The sequence below is a fragment of the Corvus cornix genome, chromosome 3, assembly GCF_000738735.6.
Source record: "Corvus cornix cornix isolate S_Up_H32 chromosome 3, ASM73873v5, whole genome shotgun sequence".
NCBI classification, from domain to species: domain Eukaryota; kingdom Metazoa; phylum Chordata; class Aves; order Passeriformes; family Corvidae; genus Corvus; species Corvus cornix.
This window is the reverse complement of record NC_047056.1, coordinates 3,366,022-3,392,747: the sequence shown is the minus strand read 5'-3', so window position 1 is coordinate 3,392,747 and position 26,726 is coordinate 3,366,022. Positions and strand designations below refer to the sequence as shown.

General features: G+C 44.4%; 1 long non-coding RNA gene across 1 annotated transcript in view; it reads left to right on the top strand.

Annotated features, from left to right (window-relative positions):
• Positions 1–5,572: 5,572 nt before the first annotated feature.
• LOC109145104 overlaps positions 5,573–26,726 on the top strand; it is a 112,579-nt gene continuing 91,425 nt past the window's right edge. Inside the window, exon 1 of the long non-coding RNA XR_005604004.1 lies at positions 5,573–5,734. This is a non-coding gene — a long non-coding RNA (uncharacterized LOC109145104). The remainder of the gene's footprint in view (positions 5,735–26,726) is intronic.

The following is a 26,726-nucleotide window of genomic DNA, read 5'->3' as shown; positions in this document are numbered from 1 at the left end:
GGCTCCCAGTTTGGCTGCTTGGACAAAGAAACAGAGTAATTTGAAAGACTCAAATTCCCCACTGTGGTAGCATAGGCTGCCTTCTCACTCACCTTAAGAAACGGAGGTAGCAAGGAGTGTTCACTGTTGAACAATACCCAAGAGTATTTCACTCCCTTGGATTAAAACAAGCCCCCTCTGAAATCAGATTTCTGCTGAGGCCAAGGGGTGCTGCTTCTTTCCTGCCAGCTCTTTCTGCTTGATTTCTTACCCCACTACATCAAGGTCCTGGCCGAGACTCAAGTCCCACCATGGCAGGAACTGTGCACACCCCATTGAAGAAAAACATTTGCTGTCTTACAGAGCTTCAGATTTAAATAGATTATGTTGTGAGGAGAAACAGCAAATAACGTGACTCAGGGTTGCTGGGCTGGCTGGTGGCAGGTGTGGGACTGGACTCTACTCTTCTGCTGTTCTGGTGGCCTCAGGATGAAGCCAGGCTTTGTCCTGGTGTGCTGAGTGTGTGACCACCCAGCCTGTGTGAACTTCACAATGGCATTAAGCAACAGCAAAGAATTGGGTTTTTATGTCTCTATGCATGGTCATCATCAATATTACAACGAATTATCATTGATTAGGAAGTTCAGCTGCATTGCACTGACACAGACTGAAAAGCTGGAGACAGCCATATTTCCAGAAAACACCTGTATTTTCAGACAGCACCACTGCTGCTCAGGGGAGCGCTGGAGGAGAGATTTTACATGAGTGGATGTGTTATTTAAAAATGCAAAGATCTCTTGTTTTACTTGAAGAGGCACATTTTCAAACTGGGAAATGGCTACATAATATCCTCTGAAAGCCTCTGGAAGTACGAGTGTCATCTCTGCAAAAGTTGCCCTGTCTGCACTCCTCTCACAGTGCTTTGGTGACAATTTGTGAGCGACACTTCAAGGCTGATTTTAGTAAGCCTGGCTCTGCCTGTGCTTTCCAGACCTTACTAGCCACTCCTCGCTTGTCCAGCATTTGCTGTTAGTTCAAAACACTGTATGTCCCAAGAAAAAGTTCTGTGGGTTAGCTCAGAGTTGGATCACCTGCATCTTTTTTTAAAGTGTCTCCAATAGTATTTAGATAGTCCAGGGACTTATAAAACAGTGAGGGGTGGTTGCCCTTCCTGCACTTTGAATTTTCACCCGTGCACATTCTGACATTTATTCTTGACTGTGAGTAGTTCAAAGGGAGCTTTGGTCCAAGCCTCCCTGACGGCAAATATTGCAAAGCCATAGCTGCCTTCACCTTCTGCATTATTTTGTTTTATATTCAGCATTCCTTATTTTTCCTACCAGCATTTGAGCAATTCGAGTCCCAAGCCTTACCTTTAACGTATTCTAACATTACTAGGTTGCATAACCTTTCTCAGGTAAAAAACAGTGAGCATGTTATTCCTATTTAGTTTATTAAAGAAAACCTTCCATGACCCTAATGGCTGCCCAGATATTTGGGGAAAATCCCTGCTCACACAACTCTAGAATTGCAGGTGTAAGCATTTTGGTGATACCTCCTCACACAGGTCAGTGTTCACCCAAACCTCTGCTGCTGCTGGGGACCATGGACTACAAATTAAAATAATAAATTCAAATGCTGAGAGGTAGAGATGTCCTTTTGGGCAGAAATATTCAAACGAGGTGCACAAACACCAGGAAAAGTGGAATGGGGCAGGAGTCAGGGAGCAGCAGCCTGTCCCTTGCAAGAGAAAGCAGCAAATAACGAGTTGGTTATAGGAGAGATAAAAGAAAAGCTGACCTCTGCGATAAGCATGGAGGTGGTGGAACAACGAAGCAAGGAGGCAATTATCCCAACTCTCCGGGATGAAGTGGGTACAAGAGCTAACAGAGCTGAGTAGTGAATTTCAGCAGCAAAAAAAAAATGGATCGTGCACAGCTGCAGGGGTTACTGCCGGAGACTGTATCAGAAAGAAGAAAAATGGATATTGCCTGCAGAGGGACTCAACACTTTATTGGGCTTCCAGGAGAAGTCGGCTCCAGCATATGCAGGAATTTCTGAGATGATTTTCCGGCTACTTTAGATTCACTGCAAACAGGTTTCAAGTGATAAAATTCTTTGGGGGATATGGGTTATAATGAATGATCCGTTTTAGAAGAGGAAACAAATAGTGGGATGTTGCAATGTTTTAGCAGGGAGAAAGCCATTGTTTCCAGATTTGTATTAATGATACGGAGTAGAAGGAGAATGGTGAGATGACAGCGTTTGTAAATGAGGGAAGTGATCAAAGATCAGCAGCAGTCCCAGGAGGAAGGGTGAGAGCAGTTCGAAAATACTAAATTTCAGCTCCAGTTCTCATATGTCCCCTAGGATATTTTATAAATTTTATTTGCTCCTGAAGAGTTTTCTAGGCACCCCAACTCAAGGCGGTGCATGAAGCCTGCACACCTCTGTGATTCAGCTAGCAGTTAAATCCAGCTTCAGCTCCTAATACAGATGGGCCTGGAGCTGGGAGAGAGCACAGTACTCTGTCCTGTAAGCAACAGCCACCTGACATTATTCCAAGGCTACTCACAGCCTTTGCCATGTGAACAAATCTGTGTATTACTCACAACTTGTAAGAAGAAAGTAAAGAACAGTATTTGAACTGCATTTTCTAAGCAACCACGTGAACTATACTTTGAAAGGAAAAGCTTCCTGTCAGGTTTTATATTCAGCATTTCTTTCTCTTTATGAGGCATCAGGAAAAAAAAAAAATTACCTGCCCTGGAGATCTAGATCTGCAGGCAGAAAGATGCAAACTGGGAAATCCCAAACCACACAAAAATTATCTTGCTCAACTAACATTATATTACTTGCATGATAATAATTATAAACAGACACACCATTTGACGATTTACAGTTTCATTCCTCTTCTCTACTTAGTTCAGCTAAAATTTGTAAAGTATTTCCCCTCGTTTGTGGAGTAATTGACTTGTTCTTATGACATCCCTGGGCTTACAATCCAAAGCTGAGGGTGATCTTTCCCTCAAAGCCGGATGTCTCTGTGAAACAAGCACAGGGATGTCATCGCATCTTGCTGGGTTCAGTACAAAATTGCTGTTGAGATGCAAACACCTGGGCTGTGCAGGAAAGGATGCCAGCAGAGGAGAGGGGTGGCTTGCACCCTTTACATTCACTGAAACGGCAAACCCAGAGGCTCTCCCCTCTACACAGTATCTGTAGGGCTGCCAAACCCAGAAGCTTTGGAGAAACATTTCAGAGAACTGCATGTCAGGGGACAGCACGAGAAGGCTCTCCATTTCCAGCACTGTGCAGGCTCTCTGGAGCAACCTGCTCTGCCATGGCTGTGAGTCAGACTCCCCACACTTCCTTTGCTTCCCCTGCTCCCACTGTCACCACCCCAGATCGCCTCATCTCCTCTGTTGAAGGATAATTTCTGCGCTTGACATGTTCTTTGGGCAAGTTTGCTGGTTGTCCTGCGAGGCTGTTTGATCCCTTGGCACAACATCACCTTTGCCACAGCTGGGCTTTGCTGCTGGGCTCCTCCTCAAGCAAAGCCCTTGTGTGTCCTTCATCAGCCCCTGGCACCCTGATGCCTTCCTCTGGTAAGGATGAAGCTCCCAAATCTCCCTCCTCTTATCAGCCTTTCCCTGTCCTTGCAAAAGTACGGCCCTGGAGGAGGGCTCTCCTGCACCATGGAGTGAGCAACCTGCCTCATGTCCAAAGGTAGCTGCCACATTTCTTGGGCTTTTCATGTGGCACAAAATACCTGTCTGTGTATACAGAGCCACCTTCTGCCTGCAGTCACAGCCCTCCTCACACGTAGTTTCAAGTGCTATTCTTGGCAACACTGTCTCGTTCAGCTCAGCCTCCTCTCCCCAGTGATCATGTACTGGTTCCTCATCTTTATCAGAATGGGCAGCTTTGTACTTCAAACCTGCTTTTGTTTTTGCTGCTTTGTGCTCATGTTGGGCATTCTTTGGTGGGGTAATTGTTTTCCCTGTGGACCACGCTCTTTCACCATGTCAGTTTGGTCTGTGTCTCCTCACTGCCTCGTTTTCCTGAGGAGCTGGTCCCAAGCAGAAATGGGAGGTCACCTCTTGTGTGCTTCAAAAATTTGTAAGAAATATTCATTGGGAATCAGATACTAAGATATTAAATGTGCCCATAGAGTTAGAAGAGAAAGTATTAGTGACATAACCCTTTTTATGATATTCCCTACAGATCTTAAGTATAAATATTTCCAGTGTTGAACAAGTGCTACCTTAAATCATTCAATCACTCTCTGTAGGCTGCAGCTCACTCACCAGCAAAGCTTTGTCCTGTTTCCAACCTCTCCTCAACAGGGAACACAGGATGGCTTCATCATATTCCCTGTGTTCTCTTGTGCTGCCATTTTCCATCCTTCTTGGCGGGGTACTTTTCCCCCAGCAGGGCAACTGGTAAGCAACCAGTATCTCACTGTGATTATTTGGCTCTATTGATTTAGTCTTCACCTGTAATCGGGTGCAAATGCAACCTCTAGCAGAGGGTCAGGAGCTTTTCTGTACGGGTGACACACCATGGGTGACTGGGGCCAGGCTCTCATGGTCATCTTATCCTGTTCTGTCAGCAGTGTTACACCAGGGAAAGGTTTGGCACAGGCTGTAAAAACTAAATCTTGACCCAGCCATGAGCAAATGAGAGTGAGGCAGCTGTTTAAAATGCCTGATGGTGAATTCAGATTAAACCATCTCAATATTGACTGAAATACTTAATTTTACTGGCGCTGGCTACTATGAACACACTTCCCTCTCAGTGACAAGCAGCGGGATTACCCAGATCAGAGATCACCAGGTGGACTCTCCATCCTTGGCTCCCCTCTGAGGACAGGGCCAGAAGAAGGGGTGATCCTTCACACAGGCCATCATCCCTGTGGCCTCACACCTCTGTCCTTGAACACTGGGGGAAGATGAACCAGATGCAGTTGGCTGGTGATCTGGTTTTCAGGCCAGCAGTTCTGACCAGGGGATGTTGGACTGTGTGGCCAGAAGCCAGCGAGCTGCCAGCAAAGTGTTTGTGTGAAAACACATGTAACATCTTTTGGCTGACAAACCACATTACATGTCTGTCCCCGTGCCCAGGAGTAGGCAGAGCAGTTCTCTGCTTCAATTCCCAGTGTTATATATATATGTGTGTGTGTGTAAAAATACCAAAAATGTGAACTTCTTGTGGTGGTGATTTCTCCAAGCTATTGCCCAAGACAAAGCCACTGCCCCCAGGATCCGCCTGGAGAAGGGGAAGGCGCTCTGTCTCAACTACTGCTGCTTGATCAACTTGCTGACACACCAGAGTCCCTAAAAATTGGCTTAGCAGCGGGTGCTATCTGAGCCAAAACTGGCAGATCAGCAGCTGCTGGAAGCAGACACTCCTTCGCAAGTTCTGGTCCTCTCTGGTGTCACCCAAGCTGCTTCCCTGACTTTTAGCAACGGCTTTTTGTTAATTAGGTCACGCGTGGCCCTGTGTGTGAAGTGCCACACGATGCAGCACGAACAGTTTAGTGCCGGTGTGTCTTTCCACTTTGTAAGTCTTGCATTTTCTTTGCTCTCCAGGTTATGCCAAGACAGAAGGAGGGACTTGGAGAGGGAAGATTAACCTTTCACTGGCCACAATTCCTTCCCTCTTATCGCGGAGGATTCGGCAACGTGCCCCCCTCCCACCCAGCCTATCTGTCTGAATTGCTGAAAGCATAATGCTCCCATATGAGAGATAAGTAAGTGAGCTCTCTTTCTTTTCCGTAGGGATGAACTATAGTGTATGCAGATTATGAGGAGAAGAAAATAATATCAGAGAAAGGTGGCTTTCTTAAAAGGCATCGGTAGCATTAGTGTCATGTGTGAAGCACCCGTTTGTGACAACTGTACAGACCTTTCAATGGAAAATTGTGCTGTGCTACCTTTTAAAGTATGAAATGCTAATTTTGGATTTACAGTTTTTGAACTGGAAGGCTGCATTGTGCATGGAATTTTGTTTAATTTCCCAGAGAAAAAAGGCATTTGAAACACAACTGCCTACAGCCAACTGTCAACAAAAATCAACTGTAATAACACGCGGCCTGTCACTGATTTATGTGGTGATGTGGTAATCTTCTCAATTTAGCTGGATATTTCTTCTTCACACCAAATAGCTGAAAGTCTTGCTAGACATTTATGAATATCGGGAGGTGCTATTAGGATGATAATGGGGCAAGATTATAGAGGTGCTCACTAGTTCAAAGTGCCAGTTAAAGAGACAGGGAATCGAGAGGTGTAGATATATATGGCCCATTGGTATAAGTGAACTTTGTATTTTCAGAGTTGCTTAAGATTTGGGAGACGGCATATTGAGATCCATCTGCCAGGAAAGCATCTTTCTAAAGGGAGACTGAGGGAAGCAGCTATATGCTTCCCCCCCCCCCCCCCACTAAAAAATATGCTTTTGTTTAGCAGGGGGTGTGGGTTGAAAATCTTAGGTATCGAAGCTGGGGCAAACAAGTACGGACGATGTTTTAGCAAGCAGAATGCTGGGAGTTTTCCCCCTTTTCTCCAAAGGTCTGAGCCTTAGCCATGGTCATTTTGCAGCAGGCTGTGTCGCAGCCAGGACTGGCAAGTAACATATCACACTCTACATGTTAACAGCTAAGAAAAGTAATTGGCCTCTCATAAAGAGCTAGAACTAATGCAGACAAAACGATATTGCAAGACTTGAGCTGCAAATAAAGAGACAAGTTTGTGTTTTACAAAAATGTATAATTTACCAGGCATTTCATTATGCTGTATAAAAAGGCAAAAATGATAATTGAAAATAAATGCGGCTGCCTAGCTACAGTATATGCTGCCAGCGTTACTGGAAATAGAAGTGCTTTCTTGCTGAAGAGAGTTAAAATTTTCATACAACTTCTGTCTGCAGACTTGTGTAATGTATCTTGTTAAATTTGTTTCAGTTTGGGTATTTGTTACAGAGAAGCAGGCAAAATGTGAGGCTCTGACTGTGTATTTTTATATCTAGGGGGTTGTACAATTATATTAATTATTAACAGTGTCTTCTGCAGATGCACACATCTGTGGAGTCTGAGGCAGGATTCATGTTGCTGAGTTTATTCCAGAGTGGGAAAAGTACATCAGTTGCCTTCAAGGTTGCCAGAGATACTCCACAGCAAACTCCTTTCTTCCAAGGAACATGGTTACAAATATAGATAAACCAAAGTAATGTTGTTGGGTTATTTTGCCCTGAAGCAAAGGGAACTCTGAATTGCCGTTTTCCTTCAATACATGGGGCTACCTGGGGATGCTGAGAATTACTGGAGGAGGAGAACATAGGTCTAGGAATCGTCATTGCTTCTGCCCTGAAAGCTTCTTTCTGGCTCCCTCGTTCTCTGGCAGGAGGAAGCTGCCACAAATGTGGTGTCTCTCTGTGTCCGAATGTGTGAGTCTCCCTGCAGCAGCCCCAGTGCTGTGCACACCCAGCGTGGGAAAACCTTCCCCAAGGGAGCTTTGGGGGGAAAAAAACCTCCTCTGCATTGAGATTTTTTCCTCCAAGCTCTTCAATTTCTCAATAGAGAGAGCTGTAAATGGCTCTAGGCTCAATTCTTCCAGGGTCTGCTTGTGCCCTGCAGCTACAAAAAGCTGTGCAGGTTATCCAAGTTACAAGTGAAACTACTGAGTTTCCATTAGCTCTGGCATTAAGCTAAAAAAGAAAAGGTGAGAGGTCTTCCCTAGGCTGAAAGCTGCAGGACACCACCGAGATGGCTTTAGAGGCCAGGGAGGTAGGGGCAGAGAAACAGCAAATGGGATGAGTTCCTTGTTGGCACTTCCATTCCACAAATCCCTTACCAGAGTGGATGGGATGGCAACACAGTGGACAGGTTACTGGGCAATGAACTCATCAGCAGGAGGGTTATACATCCACGTGTTTGTTTAAATCCACTGTTGAAAATTATCTTCTTTTTCATTCTTTCCATTTGGGCTCTTTTTTTTTTTTATCTATAGACTCAGCTGGGCTGCATTGTTCAGAGTCGTGGTTATGTTTGGATGGGTCAGGCCCTGTGAATTCACTTGGCCTTGAAGCAAAAAAACTCATCATGAATAATGAAAGAAAGGAAAATAATGCCTGAGACTGAATGACTTTAAAAATGATTAATATCTGTTCTTTCCCTCATAATTTGCCTCCAGACTTTTCCCTTTTCAAAATAGCTTGCCATTAGCAGTTGAACCTTCAATAGTCAGTACTTTGATGGAACTGGTGCTCTGAAGCCAAAGGAAACAACATTATTATTATTATTATTATTATTATTATTAGTATTATTATTGTGTGAAATGAAGGTTCATTTTGATAAGTTCAAAGCCCTGGATGAATAGAGAAAGGCCCAAGTTCTGCCCTCCACCGCATCTAGCTGGCTCAAACTGGCCACTTGAAGCACAGCAGCGTTTGCCAGGCAGATAGGGAAATTCTTGGGACCGTAGACGTGTAAACACCAGTGTCAGTTCCCATCCAATAACTGCTGACAGGAAAGCTGGTCCTGTGCAGAGCAGCACCGAGGGGATTTGCAATTATGAAGGCACGGGATATATCAGGGATGCAACTGACTGCCACTAAGTAGCTCAGCAACTCTCAGGGGCCTCCACTCCGGCTCCCAGCGCCTCGTCTCAGGCAGGAGATTTTCTTGCTTCAAAAGCTTTTATTAAAAACCAGTTCAGGTAAATGCTGACAATAAGCAAGCAAACCTGTTGAGCCCCGAGTCCACAACTTGCCAGGCAACAGGATGCTTCTCTGTGACATTTAAGAGTGCTAACACCTGAAAAAAATATTGCATGTTTTACCCTTTCTGTTTAAAATAACACAAAAAAGTGCTGCTCTTGCAATTGCATTTATGGTCATTTTCAGCAGGCTGTCCCCACCTCCCTCCCCAGGATCCCAAGGCTCCCAGCTGCCTCCCATTAAAGGAAGCCTTTTTCATCAGTGCCCTGGCCAGGACTTCGAAATGACCCAAAGCAGCTTTATCTACCCCGAAAGCACACCCACACCAGAATTTAGGGTGGGCTGAGTCAAGGCTCCTGGCAGGGTGTGGACCTGGGGCAGTTACAGCCAATGAGCTCCAGGGAGTTAATCAGTGCATTATCCCAAACACCTGTGGAACATGGTTTTAGTCTCAGCTTCTGGTGCAGGTAGTTTTACTGTGTGCTGCTCCCTTAGAGCAACTCCTTCCAGCTCCTTGGGCTACCCTGAGCTTCAGGTAAATCTTTCTGTTATTCCTAAAGTCTTACAGCTTTGTAGCAGGTTTGAGGTGACGAGCAGGTTGTAGGACCTGAACTTGCTCCTTTCTGTGGTGGTTGCAAGGTGGAGTAGCTGCTTGATGTGAAAGGTGATGATTTTGTCTTTCTGTGGTGAAAGCCTAATTTTTTTTAACCTTTTAAACCCTTTCCTCATCTATATTTACCCCCAGTTCCATGGTTCTGCTTTGTTGGCATGTTTAACCTTTTAGACACCTGTATACATGTATTGCTTCCCTTGTGAGCCTTCTCCTAGGTGGTCATCTGTGGAGAGCAGCAGGATTTTATGGGAATTGGTACTTTTTAAGTCAGACTTATTTGATTTTCTGTCAAAATAGCACATGATTATTTTGTTGGTAATGGTCAGATATGCCAGTTCTATGAGCATTATTGTCTTTGTAGTTTGTGAAGTCAGAATTGTTATGGCAATTCTCCTACTGAGTGTGGGGATTTTAGCTCTGGTTAAAACAGGGATTGCCCCAAGCTTCCCCTTCATCCTTTCCCTGGTCTTGGAGGAGGGTTGGGAGAACAAAAGGTGCATCTTTTTTCTCAGCTGCCAGAGTTTCAGAGAACCTGGGCAGTGTTAACGAGGTACAGCTGGGCCTCGTTGAAACACTTAAGGCAAAAGGGTGAAGTCCTGAGGAGCTTCCAGAACCTTATAGGCCTTTCTAATCAGGCTGTGGATTAATTAATTATCTCTGCCTGTGCTATAGGTGGAAGGAAGGCTTGTAATATCTGCCAGGGGATAAAGCTCCTTTTGCTGCCCACTGAAAGCATGGCAGCCTCAGCTTAAATGGGTAAACCTTTGCCATGTCCGTTTTGGGGACTTAAATGGCTCAGGGCAGGAAATCTCATGTGGAAAACCCCCCTGATTCCAGGGGATTCACCCGCAGTGTGCGGCAGGCTGGGTTTTAAGCCATCAAAATGCACTTGTGTATTACCTGCAGAGATAATTGAATGTATATGCACATCCCCAACAGAACACCTGTGCTGCCTCCCTGGCATGCATAAGTATTCCCTGCATGCCTGTGTGTTCTCTGCAAGCTACACTACACATTAATAAGACAATCCATATATTGCATTAGGACAGACCTATGCAGACAATGCTCCAGGTACTGATTTTTTTTTTTTTTTGTGTAAATCCTGAAATATGGCTGATATGGTCCACTGCAAAATGAACCTATATTGGAAATGGCAAAATTGTAATGTAAAATATACTGGGGTCAGTGGGGTGTGATGTTTTTTGCATACATTTTTTCTCCCTTGACCCATGCCATTCTCCCGCATATCGGGGGGAAAAAAGCTTCATCTCACACAGAAATGTGATGTCCTTTACTGCCAGAGGCTGTTGCTGTTTTAAATGAGGAAAAAGCACAATGCATGAAGAAGGAAAATTAAAGCATATTCATTTTGGAAATTAGATACGGTGTCAGGAGACTCTCTGGAAATAGCATGGTTTGAATGGAGCACCAGACTACAAGACAGTTCACTGAACTTTTGACCACTATTTATACTATGGGAGCTTTTGAAATGGGAAGACAGCGAAGTATTTTATAGCTGTTTAATAGTGGATTGTGGTTTTTACTAGACATTTATCTTCCCTCTGAGTGTATATAAGATAAGTAAACATTATGTAGTGTAATTGCGTTGTGTTGGAAGCGCTTTAATTTAGGGCTGCTTTATGTTCCCTGTTTGTGGTACATCTCATCCCCAGCCACCGTGAGGGGGTGTAGGTGCCACCTGACTGCCTGATTCCATACCAGGAATCCAATACATAGCTGAGGCTGCTCCTGGGATCTAAGTGATGCTTTTGCTGTTTGTATGGGGCAAAAATTGAAGTGTAAAGCAGAAGTGGTTGTGGCTCTGCACTATTTGAGAAGCTCAGGTAACTTCTAGCTCCAGGCCTTACTTAACTTCTCTCTCATTTCTATAAAGTGAAACCCATTTTAACCTCCTCTATGGCTTCAGTCCCTCTTTAGCATTCCAAGTGCAGGGAGCAATACACCCTTCCAGGGCTGGCAGCTATCTCATTACAATTGTAACGATGCATCACCAGGCAGACATGCATGAATGAAACACTGTTTGCAAAACCAAAAATGTTTGGGGTATTTTTAGGTCCTATTAACTTGGGCTGTTGTTCAGGGAAATAATATGGAAAGATCAGAATTTTGGCGTAATCTGAGAAAATGCGGTCTCAGTGTAGTCAATACTCTTCTTTCCCTTCTCCCTTTTCTTTCCATCCACATAAATTTTTAGCTTCAGCTGCCATGGGGAGAGTTGCACCATGGCTCTGGGTCTTGGGGACCAGTCATTTGAGAGGCAAGTGTTCTGGAGAAGGAGCTGCCCCTGCCAAACCAGCCACCTCCTGGAGCTGAGGACTCAAATGGAGTAGTGTTGTACTGGGATTGGTGCACGTAGTCCTATTTTCCTTTCTATTGTTTTTTCCTCTTGGAGACAATTATAAAAAAGATCTTATTGTTTAATACTGAGAAGCAAGCCACAAAGCCCTTTTTTTTTTTCCTTTTTTTTTAGTATGATATTAGGGGAAATTTAGGCTGATGGACATCCATTGCATGGTCCCTTTGTCTTTTGTCTGTTAGCCTTTGATATAGTTTAGCCTATGTGGGAAGGGAAAAAAGATTTTTTCCTTCTGCCATGGAAGATGCTTTTCTTCCTTGGACCAGAAGCTCCTCTCCTCTCACTAGCCAGTAACAACCCTTCTGTTCATCCTTATGTCAAAGCCACACTACTGAGCTAATAGAGATCGCTGACAATTAGAGATGAGCTGAAATGATTTGGCAAACTCCGGGTGCCTGTGAACCTGAGGGTGTTCTCGGATCCCTCGGAGCCTGGCGGGTGCGTTGCCAGCCGCGCGCTTCCCACGTCCCCTGTCCTCGTGGGGAGAGCAGTTGGGATGCTGAGTCCAGCTGGGCCTGGAGGTTGGAGACGAGTGAGAGGGGGAGTCTATCAAGATTCATCTCTTCCCTGCTGGGAGATGCATTTCTTCCCTGCTTCCCTTCCTGGCTGCTCTTTGTTGCTTCTTCTTGCCAAGATGTCCCAGGCATTGTCAGGTCTCTTCTCCTGTGGGAGATGGATGTGACAATATCCCAGGATGACTCTATCTTTTCCTCAGGAGTGGCTCAGATGGGTCACAGCTGGAGAGACAGTGTCCCTGGAACACACAACAGAGACAATGCATGGGATAATGCTTTAAAAGGAATGCAAATTCCCTATCAGTGAGTGCCTCCTCAGGTGCTGGGTTCGCTGACTCCTTTTGTAATGGCTATTCATTTTACTTTATTTTTCTCTAGGCTTACAAAGCATTTCTGACTCCTGCTTTCCCATTGCCCGAGACAATATAGTGAAATACCTTGAGATCCTATTTATGCCCAAACTTTATAGGAGAAGTAGTAATTTTAGATGGTTTTCTTACTGTTTATTCAGTATGGGACTACTTGAACATAACTTGAAACAATACCCCAAGTAACCATTGGTGAAAAAGCAAATACCCCAAACAAATGTCTCAAAATTAGGATTGAGTCATGGGATGGTCTACCACCGGAAAAAGTGGTTGGCTGATGGCTGAGCCATGACCAGCAGTTTGGCATCTGTAGCATGATTTCCACCCTGAAAGACTGAATTTACCTCTTCTGCTCATCCTGACTAGCTATTTGTGGGAGTGTGGAGTGAAGCTGCTTCCCCAGCCTCATTAGGGAGCTGTGCTGTGGGAAAATTGCTTAGGGAATTTTTGTACATCATTTGAATCCTGTGAAACTGAAATGAAGAGGTGTATTTTCATTATTTTATTTCACTTTTCCTAAGGCTCCAGGGTCTCTTTCACCATAGTGTGGAAATTTGTACCTCAGTGTTCCCATCTGCCAAGTGTGTCTGATATCTGTGGAGCACTTTGGAAGTGTCTTAGCCTTAAGTCCAGTAAAACTTTTAATCTGCACCATGTGTCTATTAAACAGGAGTGGTAAAGTGCAACAGGTGGCCAAAACATAGAAATTAGCAGATTTCAATTTGCATTTTGGAGGCGTATGAAATACATCTGTGTAGTCTCTAGAAACACAGAGAGGGACCACGCTGGCAGATCTTTATCCTACATGTCTGCACATGCTTTTCTGAGGAAAAAACACACAAAACCAGACCAGAGCCAAGGCACAGAGGTAATGAAACAGAAAAACGAGTGGTTTGGCCCCATCGTTTGCACTGCGGTCCATGTGAACACATTAGACACGAATTCTTTGTGTGTGTGAGGAGATAACAGATCCACATTAATTTCAGAGCTGATTGCTGTTCTTTATTAATAGAAATGTAATGTGGTGCCAACGCCAAGCCCTGCCAGCCTTCCCTTTTTATCTCCTCTTTCAAACATAGTGTGGAAAGCCTGAACGGAGGATCCCCCCAATCCCTGTTTATTTCCCAGGTTGTTAAGCTGAAGGGCAGTAATGGCACCTTACCATGGCTGAGGTGATGGTGAATTGTCAGCAAATACTGTAAATATCACCTGGAATTTTTTTTGGAGGCTGGAAATAGTTTCTGTGGAATAATGCTAATTTAATATAGTTTCATAAATTGAACAGAATTGAATGAGTGGCAGCAGATTTGTGAATAATTTGCAAATTGAAGCAGTGATAAAATTATAAAATTTGACAAATAATGTGTTTTCTATTAATAGTTTGCCCTGCTCCATGTAGCTGCCGAGCAGTCTTGGTTCTCTGTTTGGTTTTTTTGAGGAAAAGCTGGAATAAAAATTATTTTTATTCTTTTTGTTATTTTTAAGCACTCTCCTTCTGCCCCCCCCCTCCACCCCCTCCGTTCCAAGAGCCATTGTTTACTTTTAAAGTAGATGAAAGATGAATTCAGGTTATGTTCTGACATTACAATGAAATTGTCAATAGAAATCAATGCCTTGTCACATGATGAGTTAGGGGCTATAAGGCAGCCTAACAGTGTCCCTATATCTTCGGGCTCCCTCATTGTGCTGCCCTCCTCGGGAGCCAAGCAACTGTACTGTTATGGAAAGGTGTTGTCATCGTTAAGGGGATAGTAATGGAGTTTAATAAACCTGGGAGCCAGGCATGGAACCCTAATCCCGGTGCCAGCGTTATAAAGCAGCACATTGTCTGTCGAGCCTGGTGTTCGTATCTGCATTTATTGACCCTGGAGAGGTAATATAAATACAAGAGATGGAGGTCAAAGAGCTCACCTTCAGCTGCTACATGTGGCCATCGATGCCTTGAAATACCACCGTGTCAACTCTGTCCTCCCAAAGACCTCGGCGTGCTGAGCCACGGCTGCTCCTTAATGTTCGCATGGGAATGGCCGCAGGGTTGCTCAGGGCTGGGGAATGCCAGCCTTGGAAACGTGGTGTCCCCACCCATGAAGGCACTGGTGTCGCCCAGAGCCTTGCTGGTGGCGTTTGAGCCCTGCGCGCTGGGTGCTAATGGGCTGCTGAGGGCTCCCGGGACATTCCCGCCTGATGGAGCAAGGATGTAGCCAAGCTCCTGCTCGCTTGGGGCAGCCAGCAGCTCGTTGTCCTTTCCAGATGTGCCATCGAACTGGGAGGGTGGGGCTGCTTCTGCCACGGATGGCCTGGGAGTCGTTTCCCTCTCCCCCCATACTGCCCTCAAATCCAGCCAGGTTACAAATTCCAGACCTTTTCTAGAACAAAAGCTCCTTCAGCTTAAACTAGTTCAGCCCCAGAAAGCGATACTCCTAAACAGAAATTCTTCTTATTACTATTATTATTCTAATACAAACCCCCCAAAACACACCCAAAGAACCTGATTTAGAACAAGGTACAGGAACGATTTATTCTCTCTCTCCATGGATTAGAGGGGTGGTACTTGGAGCAGCTTGTTAAACAGAAGTGCTTGGCCCCTGGCCTTGCACTGCTGTTTAATGATCCACTCTTCACGTGCCACCTCTCTAATCCATGGAGAGATAGGTACAAATTGTATCTATAATGTTATATTACTTAACAGTATAATGTATTATAAATCATAGAATTGCATCCGTGCCTTGTAATTGGTGAGATGTGTTGCATGAGAAATCCCCTAATTCAATATAAAGTGGTTGCTCTTATGCATAACTACCTCTCTGGATCAAACCAATTCAGCCCAGAAGTGGTGAGGGGAAAGTTAAAGCTTTTTTAATTAAAAAAAAAAAAAAAAAAAAGGGCAAAAAAAATGCCTTAACATGGCTTTCTGGGCCCCTCATTGGGTTTACAGGCTCCTGCCCCCAAACAGCTGTTAAACAGAGGAGCTTCTCCCTGCAGCAGGAGCTGGTCTGCAGTGTGTCCTGCCACTTCCCAGAGGATTCCTCCTTGCACACCAGTCTGTTTGCACCAGCACTCATCCTCACTTCTGGTGCTGGATCTGCCAGAGGGAAGGAAAAATGTCAGTGAGGGGTGCTTGAGCAGCCTGTCCCTGCTGTGCCCCCAGCCCCTTTTGCAGTGCCTGTCTCAGTGGTGTTGGAGCACTCCTACAGTAAAGTCCAAACTAAAGTCCTGTTTTATCCCTCCCCTCCTGCTTAAACCCAATGTCTTGTCCTTGAATAGTGACCAGAAACAACCACAGCTTCAAGGAAGACTTGAAAGTATCAAAAATATCCTCATTATGTAACACATCAGTAAAAGAAGTATTTTTTTCATGACCCTCATAGTGATCCACTCATGTCCTAAAGCAGTTTGAGTGATGGCCTGTCTGGTTCATTCCGTGAAGTTTCAGCCACAGATGTGTCTTCCCCCTCCCCAATAAATAACTAACCTTTCTTTAATAAATAATAAATAAACCCTGCAGCTATTCTAGACAAACTATGCTTAATTAAAGCCTGTGACACTAAAACAAGTTACCTCTCTTTTCAATTAGAAAATGCACTTGTGGCATAAAAAAAGAACATTTAGCAGTAAGAAAGTTTGTCTAAATGCATGATAGGAATGGGCCTTATTGAAGGCAAAGAAAAAAAGCATTATTTGAGTTTTAGCTAAGCTTGACTCTGGGATTAAGGGCTCTGTGATGGGTCCTAATAGGGCTGCTGGTGTTGACCTCACTGGACAAGATTGTGTCGGTCTTGTATGGTTTCCAAAAGTGCTGGAGACCAGCAGTCAGACAGGTACCCAAACTCTTCAGGCCTCTTGGAGGCAAAAAGTCTGTGGAAACCTTATGTGAATAGTAATTTTTATTATTATCTGTTCTCTGCTGAGTTTGGGCTAATCCATAAATGTCTAGGAAAACTTATCTTGCTTCTCCTGTCGTATTTCACCTGTGAGAAGAAATCTGGCAGGCTTAAAACAAAAGGAAATAAACTTTTTAGACTTAAGCCAGTGCAAATTTGCATTGGGGCTGGGGGGAAGGAGTCAGTCTCATTTGAGGAGGAAGTGCTGTAGGGTTTGTTTCTGAAGCAAAGCACAGATCAGCCATCCCCATCTCCTCCAGTGCTCTCAGGGCAGCCTGAATTACTGACTCAGAGAAGTTCCTGTGCTGCCTTATTTAAGAAGGCAAATATTCCCTCTGTCCTTGAAGGGGAGGTGGAGGATTGTTTCTCCCCAGTTTTATACATACCATATACAAGGTGATACCCTTTATGAGGTTTTCTGGAGATGGGAAGGAGCTGAACTGTTCCTGTTCAAAGTCTGTTTTGCTTGGCAAATAGGAAGTAGCAAGAACCTGGGAGATGATACTTTTATTTGCAAACAAAGCAAGTCCTTTCTGAATCTGAAACTTGCATAAAGTGGGGGATGCACAGAATCAGCAGAATCAGTGCTCATCCCTGCATGAGGCCTAAAATTTTGATGTACTGATTCCTTGTGCTTTTGCCTTTGAATTTATTTTTCTGAGCTGCAAAGATGCCACCAAAACTCAGAGTGAAGTTTTCCAGCCTTTTTTTTTTTTTTTTTTAACCAGGTGAAGCCATCAGAATAATGACAATACTTTTCAGGGCAATTAGACAAGAGTGTTTTTCACCCTGGTTGTTATATTCATGTCTGTGGTACCCGGGTTTCCTTCCTGCTCGAGTTGTTTTGCTTTTGCTGAGTGTGAATTGTATAAAAACATTCCTTTTGTAGACGTTTATCTCCTCTTTCCAGTCAGTTTTACCTGCTCTTACAAGTGAAAGCCTGGGGGTGGGGAACAAGGAAAAAAAAATTGTTACTGTTTTCCCTCTGAAAGCCCCAAATAATTACCGTAAGTGGGGCAGAGTATTTTTCTCTCCTCTGACCGGCTGCAGTCTCCCCATCCCCTCCCGAATGCCTGTGAGCCCTGGGGCACTGGATTTCCTTCCCCAAGGTGGGCAGGGATTCCTGTCCTCCCCACCAGTGCCCCCAAACAGATTAGGGTCTGCCTGGCAGAGTGGGGGTGGGGAGAGAAGGGTGGGATGAACAGAAAAAAGAGGGGGGGAAAAATGCTTCTTTCTTGGCAAGCTTTAATCAGTGCTCACCTCATACATTTGTGAAAATGACTGCCTAAGAGGAGAAAAAAAATCTATTTCTCCAGCACACGCACTTAACTCTTAAATCAATCCAATGCAGTAGGCCACTTATTTTTTTTCCTGCTGACTTTTCTATTCGTTTGCTTTATATGACAACAAAGTTGCCTTTTCCTGGACAGAAGCAAGCGGCAGAGTGCTTTGCCTCCCTCCTTTCCCCACGCTGTGGGATTATTGGGAGTAGGGTGTGAACACCCATTCATTGTGTGGGGTGTTTTTATGTGCCTGTCTGCCTAAAAATAGGATGTAATGATGTTGAGGATTAAAGGTATGGTCAGAAACTTTTTTAATATGGTATGAAATACTTGCACTGAGAGCAGCTCTTTCTGACCCTCCAGGACCTCCATACTGAACGTACAATAGCAATAAATCCTGGAGCAGATTGAGCCATTTCCCCACAGTAATGTGTCTACTGAAGTTTCAAATAATGCAGAGTAGCTTGAAACATTTGGATATTCCAGTCTGTATCCCATCTGTATGTAGAAAGTTGATGGCAGGGCAGCATCCTGAACTTTGACTCCTTGTAAAAGTTTAAATTGCTGCCCTGCTGGGCTGAGTGAATGCTAATTACTTTGTCTCTTACAATACGTCCAGACTACTTATTTAAAAAAAAAAAAAAAAAACAACTCCCTGAAGACACAGCTTTTGCATGCCAAATATATTGCACTCAACAAAACACAGGGAACAGTGGGCCTGTTTGCATACAGCCAATGCTATTGTGAATCTGCTGGGTTTAGCAGCCTTTACGAATATTTTCAATTTTTCACTGCTCGTGTGAAAATTGTTGAGGCCAAGCAGTGTCTGCCTGGGCGCTGCCCTGGTGGCAGCTGGGATGCACAAAATCCATGCACATTTCTCTGAGGACCTTGGAGCATGTCCCCGAAACAAAGATGGTCTTGAGACTGAATTTGTCTGAATCAAGCAGAGTTTCTTGCAAACAATTAGGAGCCCTTTCTGGGCTCATCCCAGGGCCGGCATTAGAGGTACAGTCAAATTAAGGCCAAAGCTGTAACCCATGGAAGCAGAGTTGGGCAGGCTCTGTCTTCCTGGAGATGCTCAAAGTCTTTGACGCTGCATTGATTGCCAGAGTCTAATGATTATTAACAATTCTGTAATAACAATATTAATTACCGGGGAAGCCGAAGTTCACTGATGATTTTTTGGTTCCTTTCAGCAATCATTAGGCACAATTACAAGATCAGAACTGATGAGCTCCTGGCAGTGTTGTTCTATGTAAGGGCCACTCCTTGCGTCACTGCTGCAGAGCAAGGAGCTGTGGGCAAGAGAGGCTGTTTGTAGGGTTCGGGCTACAGATGTGGCATCAGGGTATCCTGTAGGGAAAGAAAAAATGTCCCAAAAAAAGAAATCTTGAAAGATAATGGAGCTTTTGAGTAGGGATGGACAAATCATGCTGGGAAGTGAGAATCTAAACCAAGGTTAGCCCCCCTGCTCTGCCCATTCCAGAGCTCTCAGTGTGCAAGCTCACACAAAAAGCTGCTTGTTGGCTACTTGGGCTTTGCACTGGACCACAACCCAATGCCCTAAAACTTTCCTGAGATGTGGTGGAGAGCACAGGGCTTGTTGTCCCGCTTATTCTCTCTTGGATCAGAAAGTGGTGTCATGTTGTGGGGTTTTTTCCTCGTATGCAAAGAGCAAACTCATTTGTTTTCAGCCAAGGATAAGCTTGTCCTGCACAGTGATGACAACTGGGGTTTATCTGTCACCCAAGAGTGCTGAGGACACTATGATTTGGGGAGGAACTGTGGATTTCAGGCCACAATAAATAATTTTAATAGAAGATGGTCTCTCAGGCACTGGGCTGGGAGAGCTGCATGGCTCACACTAATCTCAAATGTTGCATCCAGGTCCTGCTTCCTTGCAGAGACAGCCCTGGAAATTGGTGCTGGTGTGTACCAGCTGCAGGGAGTTAAGGCAAATGTAGGGAACCAACCCTGGGATGTCCTGGGCTGGAGGGTGTCTGTACTCTGGCTGATGCTGTGGTCCCCTCAAAGACCCTTGGAAACTCCCTGGCCCTGATTTTGGAGCAACTGAGTCTTTATGGTGCCCTGTGGCTCTCCCATGATCGTGTGAGGGGATGGGTAAATCTGCTGCTAGCACTGCACACAGGGCTAAGGGAGTATTTTGGAAATAGGTTAAATGAAAGGCATTCCTAACATGCTACCCACCAAATGTCCCTATGAAAAGGAATGTCTTTTATGGAGGGAAACAGCCTGCAAATAATTAATTGAAGAAAATGGGGTGGGAGGGGGGGAAGGGGCAGAATTAAAGAATTTCATAATATTTCAGACTCAGAAAACGTGTCACCAAATCAACAAACAGAGTATTCATTAGGAGAAATTTGCTTAATTTCAGGCCAGGGATGTGGAAGTGCCGTGAGAGTTGTTCTGAGGGAATTTTTAGCCCAATCAGAAATGAGAGAAGACCGCAATTATTATGGGAGTCTGTTCTTCTGAGAATGCCAACCCAGTTTTGCAGACCCAAGAGGTCTGAACAATCTCAAATCAGGTCTGGCTGTACAACTCTTCCTCTCGCCGCTGTCTGTGCTGAGCGAGACGTGAGGCTGCTCGTTATTGTTTTCCAAACCAGGGTCATGTTTAACGTCTGGGACTCTCCTGAGCTCAAAGTGGAGAAGTTTATTTGTTAGGGCTACCTGTTCAAATCTTCCCTGCAAGCAGAGCCTGACTCCAGAAAGTTGCCTGGGTTTGCTGAACTGGGCCTCGCATGGGGCAGGGCTGTGTGGTTTGGGAGTGCTGTGTGCTGAGAGGACTTGGTGCTGCCTGGGCCGCGATTTGGCTGATTACAGATGTGCAAAGTGCACATCTGGGCATTATGTGTAAGAGCCTTAATGAAAATCATCAGACCACAGGCTGCAGGTGTGTGAAAGGTCATCCTGTAGCTTTTCCCACTGGTGAACAGTCCCAAATACCCAGCTGGAAAAGGCTTTTTTGGATGCCTTGTCCTCCAGAAGCTGCTGCAGGAGGATGTGCAGGCCCTGATTGCTTGTCACCAGGGCTGATTCAGTGGGGTACCTGCAGCACAGGCAGTGGCATGGTGGTACTGGAATTAACAACTCAGTGTTTTAGATTACTCCCTGGATTTATTACCTTCTGGGAAAACAAGTTATTTCTAGACCCTCTGCCAACCCTCAATTTCTAGTAAATGAGAATATACTAGTTCTGGGACTTAGGATGCTTTATGAAAGGAGAGGGGGGGAAAAAATGAAGAAGGGAAAATGATTTTGATCTGAGACAGAAATTCAGACAAAGGATTACCCGTGTTGTTTGAACAGACAGTGCATAAACATTACCTTATATTAGAAGGAACGGAGACTTGCAACATCCAGGAAACTACTTTATTCACAAAATAAAACTAGGCCCATTTCTGCTTATTCAAATACCACCCACAACTTTCTGGGGAAAGATCATATGCAGAGCATATTTGGAAACATTATTAGGAATGCATAAAGTACAGTATTAGTCAATTTTATATGCTCAGTTGCATGAAATCGGTGTGTTTAAAAAATATAATAATTTGCATTTCATGGCTTTTGATAACCTCAGGAGTGCACTTGAAATTCAGCACATGCCCACAGCACCTCCCAGCTCACCCCATTTTTAACTGAAGACCAATGGTTTCTATTAAGGGATCAGGCAGGGACTCTGACAAGCCAGTCAATAACTATGTGAGGTTACTTCATTAATGCTATAATGGCTGATAGAGTGAGAGGCAAAAAACAGGTTCCTGACAGCAGCAAATGAAAATGATAGAGATTCCTGAAGCAACGCGCCTTTCCTTTGTCATTGTCTTTTGCTTGGCTTATTCAAAATGTGGCATTTATGTATTCAGCCTTGATGAATGTTGCAGGCTTTAAGTACTTTTTCCATCTCTAATGCAGTGCCGATTGCACATTGTTCTTTCTTCCTCTCCCTCTCTTTTCCCCCCTTTTTTTTCCCCTCCTATAACCTCTGCTGTCAAGGCATTGCGGGCTGAAGGGTTGCAGGCTCTGGCTAAATGGCTTTTTTGCTGTAAACGGTGAGGGTGACGGGACGATGGATCATGAGCGCTGCCGGGGTCACGCAGCGAGTGGGTGGCAGCGGCTGGAGCCGCAGTGAGGTGCTGCAGGAGCCCCAGCCCTGCAGGGAGCAGGACTTCAGCCATGAAGAGGCAGCAACCCACCTCCCCATGTGTTACTGGGGTGGTTTAGGGCGCCCCGCTGGTGTTTTGGGAAGCTCGTTGCACAAGGGCCTCACAATTTCCCTTTTGAGGGGTGGTTCCTTCCCCAGGACAAACAAGAACTCCATCCCTGATGTTCCAAATCTGGGTGTCCCCTCTGGTGGCTGTCCCAGGGTGGTCCCTGAAGGGGTGTCACATTTCTGCCATTCCCCCAGAGCAGAGTCATGTGTGGAATTTGAACATCAGGATAATGGGCCTGGATAATTTAGCTTCTTTAAAGGTTTGTAAGTATTGCATATAAACGCCCAAATTGCAGTTGGAAACGTGATAGAGATTCTTACAGTTTGTTTTCACTCTCATTTCCTTTCATTTAAGTATTTACGGTATTGAGTGTTTGATTTTTGGTTGCAAGTCCTTTCTGGGAGTTGTTTTTCTTTAGACCACACAGACCAGAGGGTCGAGGCAAGGCTGGCCCAATGCTGGCCCCTTGCAGAACCTGAGACCTTTATGTTTGTGCTGTGGAAAAAAGCTGCTCGTTTATCATGGACAAGTCTTAAAAGACAGTGCTAAAGGTGAAATAAGTCTCCTCAAACTTGTCAAAGTTGCCATATGATGAGTTACAAAAATAATTCTTTTTTTTAAATTGTTCCCTTCTCATAATTATTACAGGTATCTCAGCCATGTGTTGAGTATTTTTGTCCAAAACAATCTATTCCTTTCATAGGGTGGTTTTGCACACCTGCTAAATACCTTCGCATCCTCTGGTTTTCTATTCCAAGGCAATTCTTGACGTGCCTAAACCCCAGTTAGTTTCAAGCCAGCTTCTGAAGATGCTGAGGCTTAATTCAGCGCAGTGTTTAGGCATGTGCTTATCTTTAAATAGTCCCCCAGCAGTCACGTTGCAGAGGCAATATTAGACACATGCCTAACTCTCTGCTGACTTGAGCCTAAAAGGACTAAATATCCAAATAATTAGATTAATTTGTGGCTTGATAGTGGAAGACTTTTGGCCTAGGAAATGAGAATGCAAAAAGTATGTAAAGCAGTTGCAGATGTGTATTTCCCAGTGAACTTGGAAGAGACCGCAAGGCAAAATGTTGATACTGGGCATGCAAGAATGTCTGAACATTAAAGTGCTTTAAGCTTCTTTAAGAAGTAGCTTGGGTATGAACCAAAGCTCGGGTTTAAATTGTTTCCGCAGCAGAAGCAGAGAGGCTCAGATCTTGCATTATTTATTTTTTTAAGGTGCTGGTAACTTCAGGGATTTTCCCATGTTTATGGTTTAACAAGAAGGGAGCCAAGTGTGCTGCGGTTAATGACATAAGCATTAAAATAGAAGGGTGAGGGAGATCTGGACTCGCAAACCTCTTTGGGGATTTTGGGCCAGCCAAATGACCCCCTCAGCAAAGAGGGTGGGCTGCTGCTTTCTCCAGCTTGTTCTCTGTGAGCTCCTGGCATGGGTTGCTGCTCATCACAGGAAGGGTCTCCAGGAGAAGGTCTCTGGGCATTGCTGTGATAACAACTAGAAGTCACCCAGATACAGAGGAAGGCCCAAGCTGCTCACTTCCAGTTGCACAGGAAGGCCTGGGGCATGGAGGAGGAGGGCGCTGGTGTTAGTAGCAGGGGTGGTCATGTGAAGTACCTTTGCCTGTCTCTCTTTGTAGGCTGGAAAGGGAAGCCTAATTTGGAAACAACTTTTTTTGAGGTGTGTGGTTTAACAAGTCATGAGACCTCTCTTGAGGTGGAAAAGCCTGTTTTTATTCATATATCGCAAAGTGATTTTCTATCTTAGCTAGCCATGCTAGGAGTATTTTCCACCTATTTGCAAAAACAAAACTCTGGAAACCAACAGCTCCTTCCAAGAGGGAGCAACTCTCACTTGGGACTGATGGGGTTACCTGCAAAAGGTTTGAAGTGGCTCCAATTTCCAGCCAAATCCTCATCTCTGTGGGGGTTGCGGAATGCACTCTGTGTGTGTAAACTGATGTCATTCTGTGCCCCTGTGGGACTTTAGGACACTTCCCAACAGAGTGATCTCACACGATGTCCATGGTTTGACTCAGTCTGTGGTTGCATGTGTTGGTTTAGCACCTCCCTGTTGGTCTCCATGCAACTCACTTCTCAGTCTGCCTTCAGCCTTAAATTATTCCAGCTTCTTCCAGGCACTCAGCACCTCTCTTCACCAGCCTGTTTCCCAGATGGGAAAGGCCATGATCCCTCCTGGTGCAGCCAGAACAGGCTTGGCATGTCCCCAGAGCTGCAAATACTGGAGCTGTGGCAATTCCTTCAGAGCCAAGCATCCAAGGCTCCCTGCTGTGAAACTGGGGTTGAGGAGTGTCCCTGGATGAAAGCTGCCTTCCAGGAGAGGATTTGCTCAAAGGGAGGTTGTGCAGCAAAGCCTGCCCTCCGTTAGGGTAAACCGTCCTGGAGAGGCAGCTCTGGGAGGTGCAATTTGCACCTCTCTGTGCAGGCGGAGGTGTGAATTGAGTGAGGAGGCTGCCAGGCTTTGGTTCCTCCTTGGGAAACCACCGGGATTGTTTTCCAGCAGGCAACAAGGAGAAAGGGATGCTCATTTTGCAAACACCAATTTGCTGTCCTTGCCCAAATTGTTTTTCTGGGCCGTAACAACCTGGGAAGTGGGTTTGTGGGTGATCCAGCACCTCCTGCCCTGCTCCTGTAGGGTGGGACTGGATCACTGGGCTGGACTGAGGGTGGGAGAAGTGGTGGGCCTGGGTGTCAAACCTCACTTCTCTGCATTTGCTCCTTAAAATTACTGAAAGTCCTTTCTGTTGTGCTTTTGGCTGATATTTGCATGCAAAATCCTGCTTTTTGAAAGGTAGCAAAGATTCACAAGTTAACACTAATCCAGTGTGGTTTTATGTGCAGAGCTTGGTGGTGGCAGAGTCAAGTTTTCTTGATTTTTTTTTTTTTTTTTTTTTTTTTTAAGTTGTGAAACTGCTCAGGAGTAACTGGAAAATGCTTTTTCTGATAGGAAGCATTACACCTGTCTTACCTGTTCACGTTCACAGAATGCTCTGAGCACAAAGGAGGGCATTAATGAATGTAATGAATCCATCAATTAAAGAAAATTCATGTGCTCTCCATGATCAGATTCTTATTTCAAGGCCAAACTCTATTCAACCCAGCCCAGTATCCCCCAGCAGATACAACATTAAAATGTAATATCAATTGTTGTATGTGGATGTTTTTTAAAAAGAGGTATTAAGTAAAAGGCATCAGTGCCTGTTTTACACAAAGGTAGAGATGTAATGAATGCTTTCACAGAAATAAGGTTTTTTTTAAGAATCTCCAGCCAATTTGTCTGCATTTACCATTTGCTCTTTTAAACAAAAGTTAGAGAAATTATTGCTAGCAAACAAAAATCTATTTTAGACAAACACAATATGTCCTCAAAGATCCAGTTTGTTGTGCTGATAGTCTCATTGGCTGTGATTTGTATATTAAAAAGATTTTAATTGCCCAGGTAAGTGCCTGCACCTGCTAAGACATTGAATATTAGAGCACTTTATTCTAATCTCTTATAATATAGGGCACACTTCACCCATAAAATTATTCTCTACACAATTATGGCTCGGTTTTGCTGAGGTAGAAAGTGCAACTTAACTGTTTGGTTTTGCTCATTATTATTAAAATCATGCAAATGAGGACCATTAGGTAACAGTTGTGTAGTTAACCACTCAGTAGCCTGGTCACTGCTTTTCCTCTCCACTACAGACAATTCCAGGGCTGGGGATGTTGTATCTTGTGGCTGTGCTGGGTGGGCAGTGGGCTCTGGGCGTGTGAGCAGCTTATGTGTAATACTGCCACCAGTTGTGTGTAAACTGTTTGGTTTTCTCATGCATCCTGTTTCTGTTTAACTGGGAAATTTGTGATTTCAAAACGCAGAGACTTGTTCTGAATTGGAACAACTGGCACAAAGTTTGAAATTGCCTGTGAAAAACACATTTCTGGGACATGCTCTTTTGAATTAGTCAAAATGTTCTAGTTCAATAAATCAAAAGGTTTCACTCCAATTCAGTATTTCTTTTATAATTAGGGATATAATGCAAAGTAACAGTTCAGAACAACTTTTTCTTTGGCAATGAATAATTGACTCGCTCTGTTCCAATGAAATTTAATTTTAGGGTTTATTCTCACCACAACACCATGGTTCAATTTTTGTTCTAAAGGAAGTTCTATCAAAACGTGCTGGCTCCTGCACCAAGTATCCTGTCCAGCAAAATGGCATTTCCTGATGGAGAATGTTTTATCCCAGATGCTTTGATCAGCTCTTGCCTAGGTCCCCAAATCTCTAAACAAAACAAGGTTATTCATTACTCTCCCCATTATACCTTTATTGAAAGAATCCCATGCAGCTGAAGAGGGAAAATGCTGCGCTCTGAAGTCCAGGACACTCTGTAGCTCTTAATTGCAGCCAGGAACACAACACAACTGGTCTGTGCTACAGACACTGCTTCAAATTAATCTCTGGAGTAACTCCAGGGCCTTCAGTGGAGCTGCTCCAGGAATAAATCTGACTCTCCAGTTTTCATCCAGGTGGGTTTATTTGGATATCACAAGGTAACTGCGTGGCCATAAATCCATACAAGGATTTATGGTTCTCGCAGGCAGCTCCTGCAGGTCCCGAGGTGAGATGCTGGAATTATCAGGGTGATTTGTTTTATTTTGTCATATGTGAAGGAGGAAATAAATAGTCATCATTTTATTTAGGTGTGTAACCCAGAAATGCTGGTGCTGGATGCACACACCAAG